The following is a 13813-nucleotide window of genomic DNA, read 5'->3' on the forward strand; positions in this document are numbered from 1 at the left end:
GAATTACAGCTTTCAGTTACTTTTGTGGACCGGAAAGAGCTTGTTTATTTTTGCTTTAGAAGCCAGCCAAGATGGTCGCTTTTCTGCGATTACGGCAAATTTTTACGGCACACCGCCATTACCATTAATATTTTGTAAAAGCGCAATCATACTAGGAGCACACACGTATTACCGCATACAGCAACTGATTTAATGTAGGGCTCAAAGTAAAGTTATTGTTTACATGTGATAATTGAATATAATCATATAACTTAATAACTTTTTAGTTTTTTTTTTTTAAAGTCATCCTCAGCTATACTGCCTCTTGACATGTGAACGGTTCCGCCACCATTAGATGCACTTTTAGTCCAGCTCGAACCATTTATTCGGCGAGTAAATGTTTTATAAGTCCGTTAAAAGAAGTTTTCATTTGAAGAGATATCCAAAGCTGAGTAAAAATAATCCGAATGGACCTTATACAGGAAGTCATTGTCAAGCGCACCTAACGTAAGTAATGCGCTTACAACCTTTATTTATTTAAGACATTACTTAATTATTTTAGTAAATTGGCTCACTCCCTGGCATTCATCCATGCACGATCCCGTCAGAATTAATAATAAAAGAAAAGTTAAGCTGGCAGCTTCGTGTCTGAACCAATTAATGTATATACTATATTGTATTTTTTTTTGTTGCATGGACGATGTGAACATACATGCGGAGCCATGAGCGTTGAAAAAATTTTGAAACCAAACTGGAAAGAAATTTAATAGGAATTATGATCAAACCTTGAATCTGCATTGAAAAATCGAATATAAAGTAAGACGCCACATTTATACCTTAGCACGCTAGTTCAAGCGCATTCTGTAATTGGAGTTTCCTTTCTACCTTGAATAAGAAATTTTCCGAAATTGTAGCAATCACTTTTCTCAAAATCAGGAATTTTAATTTATTTCGCCGAACACTCCACTACACAGATACATTTAGACATATTTTACAAAATGGGCAAATTAAGTTTTGTACAACGCTAAATGGTGAGTAGCTATTGCATCTAGATATTTTATAATCAACTGCTGTTCTTGCCCAGTAAAACCGTCACTGTTGCTATACTGAATTTTACGAAATTAATTTTCATGGATTTAATTTCTCATGTGCTGAAAGACTTTTTTCCCTTTCACAATACATTAAATATAGCATAGTACTAACACACAAACAGTTCGCGAACATGGAACGTATGTATGTGTGTGAATTCGTATGTGAAAATAGAGGTGGTAGACAGCAAACACAAACAGGATCTGACAAGGACATCGAACAGAATATTGACAATAATTCTAATGTTGACATAGACGTTAATGAGCAAATATTAGCTGTAATGCCTTGTGACAGTAAGTTTGCTAACGTCCCGGCCACTAGTCAGTTATTAAAAGCCAACTCTGAACTAATCCTTGGAAGTTACGTCATGTCAAAAGGCGTGGTGAGGGCACAGCAATTTCTATCGGCAAATATTGCTAATATGCTTAATAGTATAATCCAGAAAATTGCCGAAAACATAACAGATAAGGACACGCATGACGTCAATGCAAAATCAGTCAAACAAAAAGATACGACGGTACTAAAAACGAGACATAACGAGACTAAAAACAATTTGATAGCACTTAAGTCCAGTAATAATCCTTTAGGAATACTTACAGTTAATTAAAGCAAGAGTGGTTGGACAAGTGACTGAACTTGATAAAACATTTTCCGAACCAAATTTACATCAGAAAAGAACCACCAAGGGCGTAACAAACATTGAGTGAAGTCAAACAGTTAAACACCACATTTGAAGCTATTACGAATCAAGTGAAGTCTTTCCCGTCAGAACATGAATAAGTAACTAGCGGGTTGCTCAAACTGAAGACAAGGTGAAGACGTTCACCAAACAATTAACAGACGACCATTTCCTAAACATAAACTAAGAATTTAACAATTGGATTGAAGAGAAGAATAAATGATTTGATCAATGCATAGATGAAAAAATAACCGGCAGTTGTCCATGACAGCGTAAGTGATTTTGTTAAAAATAATTGGCACAGCACAACCTAGCTGATGCAGCACAAAGTAGCGCTGCACAGCAGAAACAATTTAATGATTATGTAGAGCCGGACTGCAGTAACGGTCAGAATAAAAATGATCAATATGGAAATGAAAATAAATACGATTATGACAGGTATACCATGTACACACCACACACATCACATTGTCAACAAAACACACCAGCATACACATCACAAATCCCAATCTCGATATCATTGGACCACATGTTCCCTTCCATTCAGCAGGTGAACGTTACAGTAATTACAGTGAAGGAAACAAGTATTACACCGCTAAAGACGAAGAAAGTCTAGTCAAACATCGCCAGCTTCAAACATTTATTCTGGAAAAACTTAGTGTACACCCCGTGATTTTTCTCCTAATATTCAGGTCATAGAGTGACTGGAAAATAATTTCGTATCTAGTAGGTTATGTCCAGGGAGATGCCGCTCTCTCTTGGCCAAATTTTGATCTCAAACGGTTCAAGAGCGTCTCGGAAAACAGATCATGCAACCAGAGCCTTTCAATGACAGATATGGTAATTTACGAAGATATTTTGAGAAATACGTAAATATGACGCATTTGCTACTGAACTCGTCGCTACGATTCATATACTCCGCCACTAAAAGCTAGCATTATATTTGGAAGAGGAATTACTGCACATTCCCGATAAAGATGTGGAATATATTTTTGACAGTGCTGGATTCAGCTGATTTGCTACATGAAGATCAACGGTGTAGCCGGCAAAACAGCAACCACGATGTTTACATGTATGGTATGCAAGGCACGCGCCATCTGTGTTCGTTTACGTAGCGCAGCATAATTCACAACCTGCTTCCGCAAACCAGTTCAGCAGACACATTCTAACATTTACAGTAGTCATAACATCACATACACGACAGGCATTAACCGCCACGATACAACAGCAAAAACAACACATGTCTGTGGCAAATGCCGCCACATTCAATGCAAAACCGAAACAGCATTTTGTCTACTAATCAGCAAGTAAATCACGACGTTCAACCACAAAAATCGCACCAAATTGGAGAATCCGGACGAGAATGAATTGAAGTATGAGGCGAAATTCCACCTCTACCTCCACCTGCACCGAATACGATGTCGACAAATTAACGACTGTCACCACTGAGCCTCATGTCGTGGTTGATGGAAGTTTGGGGTGCTACTTCCGTATTAAATCATGGTTTAACACACCTACAAGAGAACAACACTATGACGATATTGTAATTAATTTTATGCAACAACCACTATTGTTCATACGCTATAATCAATAAGAGAATTTATCAAATGAACTATTGGAAGAAAATACACAATGTCGTTCATAGTTTTAGCTACAATTAATAGTATAGAAGGTGGTATTCCAACCAGTATTGTCTTGGATACAGGAGACGCTGTGAGTATTACTGCGCTCAACTTTTATAAGAAAATGATAGAATTTAAACTAAACGAGTGTTGAGGTCCCTGTAAAAATCTATAAGATTTTGAGTGCCGTAGGAAATAAGTCAACTACAGTTATTAAATAAGTTTTTGTGGGCATTAAGGTAGGCAATGGAACAGTATAGTGGCCATTCCTCTTGGTCCAAAATCTAGTTGCTAATTGTATTATACACTCCTGGGAATGGAAAAAAGAACACATTGACACCGGTGTGTCAGACCCACCATACTTGCTCCGGACACTGCGAGAGGGCTGTACAAGCAATGATCCCACGCACGGCACAGCGGACACACCAGGAACCGCGGTGTTGGCCGTCGAATGGCGCTAGCTCCGCAGCATTTGTGCACCGCCGCCGTCACTGTCAGCCAGTTTGCCGTGGCATACGGAGCTCCATCGCAGTCTTTAACACTGGTAGCATGCCGCGACAGCGTGGACGTGAACCGTATGTGCAGTTGACGGACTTTGAGCGAGGGCGTATAGTGGGCATGCGGGAGGCCGGGTAGACGTACCGCCGAATAGCTCAACACGTGGGGCGTGAGGTCTCCACAGTACATCGATGTTGTCGCCAGTGGTCGGCGGAAGATGCACGTGCCCGTCGACCTGGGACCGGACCGCAGCGACGCACGGATGCACGCCAAGACCGTAGGATCCTACGCAGTGCCGTAGGGGACCGCACCGCCATTTCCCAGCAAATGAGGGACACTGTTGCTCCTGGGGTATCAGCGACGACCATTCGCAACGGTCTCCATGAAGCTGGGCTACGGTCCCGCACACCATTAGGCTGTCTTCCGCTCACGCCCCAACATCGGGCAGCCCGCCTCCAGTGGTGTCGCGACAGGCGTGAATGGAGGGACGAATGGAGACTTGTCGTCTTCAGCGATGAGAGTCGCTTCTGCCTTGGTGCCAATGATGGTCGTATGCGTGTTTGGCGCCGTGCAGGTGAGCGCCACAATCAGGACTGCATACGACCGAGGCACACAGGGCCAACACCCGGCATCATGGTGTGGGGAGCGATCTCCTACACTGGCCGTACACCTCTGGTGATCGTCGAGGGGGACACTGAATAGTGCACGGTACATCCAAACCCTCATCGAACCCATCGTTCTACCATCCTAGACCGGCAAGGGAACTTGCTGTTCCAACAGGACAATGCACGTCCGCATGTATCCCGTGCCACCCAACGTGCTCTAGAAGGTGTAAGTCAACTACCCTGGCCAGCAAGATCTGCGGATCTGTCCCCCATTGAGCATGTTTGGGACTGGATGAAGCGTCGTCTCACGCGGTCTGCACGTCCAGCACGAACGCTGGTCCAACTGAGGCGCCAGGTGGAAATGGCATGGCAAGCCGTTCCACAGGACTACATCCACCATCTCTACGATCGTCTCCATGGGAGAATAGCAGCCTGCATTGCTGCGAAAGGTGGATATACACTGTACTAGTGCCGACATTGTGCATGCTCTGTTGCCTGTGTCTATGTGCCTGTGGTTCTGTCAGTGTGATCATGTGATGTATCTGAACCCAGGAATGTGTCAATAAAGTTTCCCCTTCCTGGGACAATGAATTCACGGTGTTCTTATTTCAATTTCCAGGAGTGTAGGTTTAGATATGTGAGGAGAGTATCGTCGACTTCTCGGAACGTAATTGTTGATAGGACATGGGACAGTGAAATCGCTATTGATCTAGATACCACGACGCTAAAATACAAGTACTGTACTGGATATAAAATCCAATTAATGCAAGAGGGCGGCGAAACAAACACGCTCTAGTATCACATGAAGTGTCTGATAATTAACAACAGTGATTAGTCGTAAGTTAGAAGAAACTGCTGCTCTTACTAAATATTAACGTAATGAACCTTTTGAATTGCTATCTAAGTATGTACAGAGATTTACGAAACGACCGTGTCTCATTAAGATAAAGTTGTCATTAAGACGAAATTGAAGTTAAGCCTCACCAGATTTTCTTTCATAAATCTTACAATGTAGTGACCTGATGTGTTGCGTGAAATCTAACAAATCTTGCAATTGAAGATTATAGAACCTTCTTCATCTCGTAACAGTAGTCTGTTACTTGTTGTAACGAAGCGTGACGCAAACATTAGACTAGTGTTAGATGTCCGAGCTATAAATGAGGTGATATTACCAGTGCACACAAAGCCTGAGAAGTTACAGGAACAATTGAGATAAAACTTTTTATGCTAAGTTTTTTCCACCATTGACATGACAAAGTCGTCTGGCAAGTGGCAATCACTCCTGATTTCAGAAAACACAATGGTTTTATATTGGAGGACAAACATATCATTTTTCCGTTCTACCTTTCGGAGTGAACATCAGTTTCGTTGTATTCATAACTGCTTTGGATACAGTGCTTGGAGAGGAATTAGTAGAATCTGTGAGACATTACGTCGATTACATTCTGATAGCCAGAAAGATGTGGAAAGAACACTACAAAATACTTGAAAAAATGTGTACAAATTTGCACAAGCTGATGTAACAGCGAACCTTAAGAAATCTAAATTTGCATGCAGTGAGATAATGTACCTAGGGCCGATAATTAATACACAAAGTATACGCCCTGGTCCGCAAAAGTTAAGAGATATTAAAAATATTGGTAGTGCACGTACTAAAAAACAAATAAAGTCGTTTCTAGGAGTCTGTTCTTTCTCCTGACGTTTTCTACCACAAGAAGCATCAAACAGCAAACACCTTTTAGCTATGCTCAAGGAAAATCATTTATGGGTCTGCACACAGCAGTGCCAGCAAGATTTTCAGAACATAAGAAATGCATTAGTAGATTCAAATATTTTAAACCATTCAGATTTTAGTCTTGATTTTTGTATGACATATGATGTGCCATGCATTGGCTTAGAATTTTGCCTATTTCAGGTGGTTAAGGACAGAGAACAGGAACAAGTAAGGGTCACGGGATCTGCAAAGTGATCGAAGATATTCAGCAACTGAATCAGAAACCTTTTCTACCGTCTGGGCTTTTAAAAAGTTCAGTTGTTACGTATACGGGAAACACACGAAGATCTGTATTGATCTCGAAGCCCTGACATTTTTATTAACCTGTAAGTTAGTTGATCCCAGACTATCACGCTCGGCTTTGTCGTTGAAGAATTACGCATTTAAAGTAGTTTATGTTAAGAGAAAGGACATCATCATTGCTGATGCTTTGTCTCGTCTTCAACAAGGTTTGAATGACAGTCACACTGAGACAGAAAAAGAGGTTGAATGTAGAATACTTTTAACGCAGGCTAAGCAATATTACCACTACTGCAATGATTTGTGTAAAAATATGGCAGGTATACGAAAGTCAGATCCGCACTGGAACAAGGTAAGGACCTAGCCGACTAAACAAGCTAGTCATCAACTGTCTAGCCTTTATAGGATACAGCAAAATACGTTTTCTATCGACGACATTCATATGGCTCTAAATTGTATATATGTATAGCCTAGGGCTTAGAACACAAATTACACACACACTCTCTCTCTCTCTCTCTCTCTCTCTCACACACACTCACACACACAAAGTTTGGAGGTATTATGGGACTCAGCCTATACTTTTATTTTAGAAACATGAGGAGATAACTTCACAAAATGCTCAAAACTTTTATATTTGGTCAGCTAAACCATAGAATTTATCTCCAAAGACAGGTTTACATTCCATACTACCCAGTATACCAACAGACATTAGTGAACCCCGTCCGACCATTAGCAATGGTGTAAAATATGTATTACCATTTTCTGGCATATATTCTAAGCATGTTACGCTTTACAACTTAAAATCTGCGACTGCAAACACTATCATACGAAGAATTTCACGTGATTACATTCCTCACGTAGGAAACCAAACGCAATTTTATCTGACATTGCCGCGAACTACACACGGTTGCAAATGCCGCAAATTCTTAAAAGATAATAAGATCAAGAGCATTTTTATGTCTAAACATAGCCCTCAATCTAATCCCACAGCCGTATTTTCAGGGAACTGAACAGTTTTATGAGGGCATATACACCTACACAGCATTCTAATTGAGTAAGCTATTCGCCTTTTTTTGAAGATATGTACAATAATGTCAACATACACGATGCTAAGTGTACTCCTAATGAAGAAATGTATGACCGCAAGGAATCTAATGAATAGTGCAATCCGTTGCCAAAATTTCCAAATGAACTTGTGTGGTATAATGAAAATGTTAGGGAAGTTGTTACGACGCTGACACAGAATCCTAACTATACAAAAAGATTTTACGTTAATTCGGTAGAAGAAAGGCAAGAATTCAGAGTTGATTGGGAGCTATTGTTGCGTACTCGCCACAAATCGTCTGCAATGAAGTGGCGAAATGCGACGTGGCGTCTTCTATGCGAAGGCCCAAATGTAAACGTTAAAATACTGCATCTTGGTGCATACCTATTACGAAACCAGAAAACAAATAAAGTGATTGGACTTCACGCTCACAGAGATTTGAGAGTATTTCATTCTAGGTAATGAGCATATGTTTAACTGTAACTGGCAAGTAAACAGAATACCAGCGAGTTATAGGTACTGCCAAAAGTTTTACTTACAGCAGGACCAGCCGGCGGCAGCAAGAAGATAAAGGAGAAAAGAGATATAAAATTCTAACTAAATTAGAGAGGAATCTTAATGCAAATGTTAGGACGATATGTACGCTTAAGCAATGCACAAATTATTATTGGGACAGTGAAACTGACACATTGCACGCCAATTGACGTCAATAAATGACGACAGACGTGTGCACTAAACGAGACGTCAACTACACTTCAGCCTAGAAGCAGATTAGATACTCGTCATGTAGAATAAATTATGATTACGACGAGCTAAGGCCATATACACAAATTGCAGACACCCGACACGCGAAATTTCTGTACTTTTGACCTAATATTTGTTTCGTAAGACACTTTTGTAATAGTAAACGTGAGCTTCAGCTTGTTTGCTGATATTATCAATATTTGTGTCTAAGCTTTCTAGTTTCAGGTGACATCATTTGTTAATACAAGGTTTGGTTGAGGAGGCTATAAAATCTGTAAATATTTGTAAATGAACATAAAGCAAAATGTAATGTGATGATATGTAACGCAATAATAATCTGGATTTGTAATATGAAACTAATATGGGTAAAAGCTCAAAACTAACGTAAAAAAAGGATGGTAAAGGACCATTTTCTTGCATCGCAATAACTGTAATCGCCATCAAACACTTGTCTAAACTATTAAAAAGCATTGTTTGAAGACCGCAATGTAGACTAGAATAGTATATATGATAGTGTAATTACATCCTTCCGTACATTGCCTACCGCGGTAGTACACTGTCGAGAGGTCTAGAGGAGAAAGGCAGTTCCTCAGAAACCGCCTGGCCGACTCGTATCAGTTCCACCAGCCGAAACGCCTTTCGAGCGCTTTGGGATTGACCTCCTCGGACGACTTCCATCGTCGGCTAGTGGCAATAGATGGCTTATTGTTTGCACTGATTATCTGACACGCTATGCCATTACAAAAGCCGTGAAAACAGCCGAAAATTTCGAGGTAGCAAAATTCATCGTGGAAGACTGTACTAAAACACGGTGCCGAAAGGTCGTTAATTACGGATCGAGGGATAGTTTTTCAATCGAATCTTGTGACAGAGATAAACCGTTGGTGCTACATTACTCATCACATGACGACGGCCTACCATCCGCAAACTACCTGGCTTACTGAACGCCTTAAGAAGACCTTGGCCGGCATGCCATCAGTGTGAAACGTCCCATTACAACAATTATACAAGACTGTGCTTAAACCGACACACATAATTTTTAGCGCAACACAATCTGACTTTCAAAAATCCCTACAAAAGAATGGCGCTGACTAATATTAACCTACACCTTTCACAAATCACTTACCTCACAAAAATCTTCTTTACTCAAGGTACTGCAATACAGCGAGCGCCACTACTGCCAGCTGAATGAAAGATTCTAACTACTGAAAGCACTAACCACCGACAGGCATAGTTAGCAAACGAAAGATTTTATTAGAGAACAGACAATTTGTTTACCTTAATAGTGTTCAAAAGTGATAATATATATAGCAGTTCATGACATCCAGTCTTACAAATTTCAAAACTCCGACATTTCTCTCCCCACATCCACCACTGCTGGCGGCTCACCTCCAACTGCGCAACGCTACAATGGCAGACAACAATACAAACCAGCCACAGATTGCACACAGCACAGCCAGTGATCTTCATACAGAGCGCTACGTGGCGTTACCAATAAAAAAAACCACACAGCCTACTTACAAGTGTTCATCAGTGTTGAGCAGAGCAACTGGGATAAGGTGCTACCTTTCGTGACGTTTTCCTACTACACCGCCAAACAAGACACCATAGGGTTTACGCCATTTTTCCTGTTGCATGGGCGTCAGGCGACTACGACGATGGACACTGTGTTTCCGTTACATCCTGATGACGTGGACGACGACTACATCGGCCAGGTGTTAACCAGAGCTGAAAAAGCTCGGCAGTTAGCACGGCTCCGCACGCTGCAGGCTCAAGAAAACGATGGCCGAAGGCATGACGCGAGCCACCGCCCTGTCGTCTACCAGCCCGGTGACCTCGTCTGGATATTCACTCCTGTTCGGAAGGCTGGTCTCTCTGAGAAGCTCCTCAGGTGCTACTGTGAACCTTATAAAGTTGTAAAACAGGTGTCTGATATTACTTATGAAGTTGAAGATTTCGATGCCGACACGACGATAGGTCACAGATACGGTCCACGTCGTTCGAATGAAGCTCTACAAGGATCCTGCCACACAGGGTAAATTCGAAGCTCCGGCGACAGGCAACAGGCAGTCAGAAACGTGACGAAGGGCGTAGCGGCAAAGAAAGTTCTATGAAGAACACCACTAGGGCGAACATCTGTCATCGGGTTCGCAGTATGCAGGACCGATGACTCGTTCCCTGACTAGAAGGACGTAACACCGAGATGCTGTTCTCTTAAGGAGGGAGCATTGTCTTAGAAGCAGTTGAGTAGCACAGTCACCGCTGTGTAGTGGTTATGATACTAGGCTGTTGCAGGGAGGGTCGTGAGTTTCAAAACTCACCTGCAATGTAAAATTTTAATTTCAAGTACGTTTTTGAAGTACGCTCAAATGTCAATCATCATTATACTGGCATGTTCTGTAACTGTATATATACCGTATATGTTGTGGCCTGAGGCAGTTGACTCCGCGCTCTTGTATGTGCAGGTACTGAATAAACCTTCGTTAAGTGAAGTTAGTGTTCGTCACTGACATAATGACAACTTCTACGCGACGATATGTATCACATAGATATAATATTTTCATAATCCTTTATGTACCGTTCACCTCCTGTACATACACTCCTGGAAATTGAAATAAGAACACCGTGAATTCATTGTCCCAGGAAGGGGAAACTTTATTGACACATTCCTGGGGTCAGATACATCACATGATCACACTGACAGAACCACAGGTAGATAGACACAGACAACAGAGCATGCACAATGTCGGCACTAGTACAGTGTATATCCACGTTTCGCAAAAATGCAGGCTGCTATTCTCCCATGGAGACGATCATAGAGATGCTGGATGTAGTCCTGTGGAACGGCTTGCCATGCCATTTCCACCTAGCGCCTCAGTTGGACCAGCGTTCGTGTTGGACGTGCAGACCGCGTGAGACGACGCTTCATCCAGTCCCAAACATGCTCAATGGGGGACAGATCCGGAGATCTTGCTGGCCAGGGTAGTTGACTTATACCTTCTAAAGCACGTTGGGTGGCACGGGATACATGCGGACGTGCATTGTCCTGGTGGAACAGCAAGTTCCCTTGCCGGTCTAGGAATGGTAGAACGATGGGTTCGATGAGGGTTTGGATGTACCGTGCACTATTCAGTGTCCCCTCGACGATCACCAGAGGTGTACGGCCAGTGTAGGAGATCGCTCCCCACACCATGATGCTGGGTGTTGGCCCTGTGTGCCTCGGTCGTATGCGGTCCTGACTGTGGCGCTCACCTGCACGGCGCCAAACACGCATACGACCATCATTGGCACCAAGGCAGAAGCGACTCTCATCGCTGAAGACGACACGTCTCCATTCGTCCCTCCATTCACGCCTGTCGCGACACCACTGGAGGCGGGCTGCACGATGTTGGGGCGTGAGCGGAAGACGAACTATCGGCGTGCGGGACCGTAGCCCAGCTTCATCGACATTGTTGCGAATGGTCCTCGCCGATACCCCAGGAGCAACAGTGTCCCTAATTTGCAGGGAAATGGCGGTGCGGTCCCCTACGGCACTGCGTAGGACCCTACGGTCTTGGCGTGCATCCGTGCGTCGCTGTGGGCCAGTCCCAGGTCGACGGGCACGTGCACCTTCCGCCGACCACTGGTGGCAACATCGATGTACTGTGGAGACCTCACGCCCCACGTGTTGAGCAATTCGGCGGTACGTCCACCCGGCCTCCCGCATGCCCACTATACGCCCTCGCTCAAAGTCCGTCGACTGCACATACGGTTCACGTCCACGCTGTCGCGGCATGCTAACAGTGTTAAAGACTGCGATGGAGCTCCGTATGCCACGGCAAACTGGCTGACACTGACGGCGGCGGTGCACAAATGCTGCGCAGCTAGCGCCATTCGACGGCCAACACCGCGGTTCCTGGTGTGTCCGCTGTGCCGTGTGTGTGATCATTGCTTGTACAGCCCTCTCGCAGTGTCCGGAGCAAGTATGGTGGGTCTGACACACCGGTGTCAATGTGTTCTTTTTTCCATTTCCAGGAGTGTAGTCGTGGAGATACAGTGTAATTTTGCCTTTGACACCATAAAATCTTTTGGAAGACATAGTCTGAAAATTGGAAGAGCAGTTGAACGGAATGAATAATGTCTTGAAGGGAGGATATAAGATGAATAGCAACAAAAGCAAAACGAGGATAATGGAATGAAGTCGAATTAAGTCGGGTGATGTTGAGGGTATTAGATTAGGAAATGAGACACTTAAAGTAGTAAAGGAGTTTTGCTATTTGTTGAGCAAAATAACTGATGACACACGAAATTGCAATGGGAAGGAAAGCGTTTCTGAAGAAGAGAAATTTCATAACATCGAGTATAGATTTAAGTGTCAGGAAGTCGTTTCTGAAAGTATTTGAATGGAGTGTATCCATGTATGGAAGTGAAACATGGACGATAAATAGTTTAGACAAGAAGATAATAGAAGCTTTCGAAGACTGGTGCTACAGGAGAATGCTGAATGTTAGGTGGTAGATCACATAACTAATGAGGTGTTGAATAGGATTGAGGAGAAGAGACGTTTGTGGCACAACTTGACTAGAAGAAGGGATCGCTTGGTAGGACATGTTCTGAGGCATCAAGGGATCACCAATTTAGTATTGGAGGGCAGCGTGGAGGGTAAAAATCGTAGAGGGAGACCAAGAGATGAATACACCAAGCAGCTTCAGAAGGATGTAGGTTGTAGTAGGTACTAGGAGATAAAGAAGCTTGCGCAAGGTAGAGTAGCATGGAGAGCTGCATGAGTCTCAGGACTGAAGGCCACAACAACAAGAGTCTAAAAATAGACTTGACCGTCCGAAACTAGTCACCAAAGAAATATCGTATCGCATGTGTGACGGATTTTGAAGGAAAATAAAGATTTTTATCAAGCGAAGTTGTTGGTAGTATTCTTCATCTGTATAAATTCCTGTATAGTGAATGTTAGATCATTACGAAAATTCATATTGGGGAATGACACTGCGCATGGAAATTAAAAAGCGCTGCCTTGGCTTGAGTTTGGCGTAGTCCAAGATTCGGTGATTGGCTGTATGAGGTGTCTCAGAAGACTGATGACAAAATAGAAAATAAAAGCCACCGTGTGGCCAGGGCTACTGTCGCAGTATTACTGGGTGATACACAGCGTGACTCTGACACTTGTGGTAGGGGAGGAGGGACCTCAGACAGTTGGACGAACAGGGCGCGCCGCCTGTTCTGCACGGCCAGCGGCTGTCAAGGGCACCGCGCTGGTGCGGCCGGCTGTCACGGCGTCGACCACTGGGGTCTGTTTGCGACGCCGTGCGCCGGCCGACCTGACAAGCGAGCGTCGGAGCGCTGGATGGCGGACGCTTGAGCGGTTCTCCAGCTGCCAGCGCGGAACGTATGACGTCCGCCACGAGCAGGTCCCTAGCGATGCTCCACATCCGGCTTGACCCTCCGTCCCTAATGGTGCTTCAGTCAGGACAATACTGTCGGCTAATTGCTAACTGAATGCACGGTTTGGTTGTGAACCGTGTGGCAGAGGTTGATATTACTTTG

This window comes from Schistocerca gregaria, chromosome 6 (assembly GCF_023897955.1).
Source record: "Schistocerca gregaria isolate iqSchGreg1 chromosome 6, iqSchGreg1.2, whole genome shotgun sequence".
Taxonomy (NCBI): domain Eukaryota; kingdom Metazoa; phylum Arthropoda; class Insecta; order Orthoptera; family Acrididae; genus Schistocerca; species Schistocerca gregaria.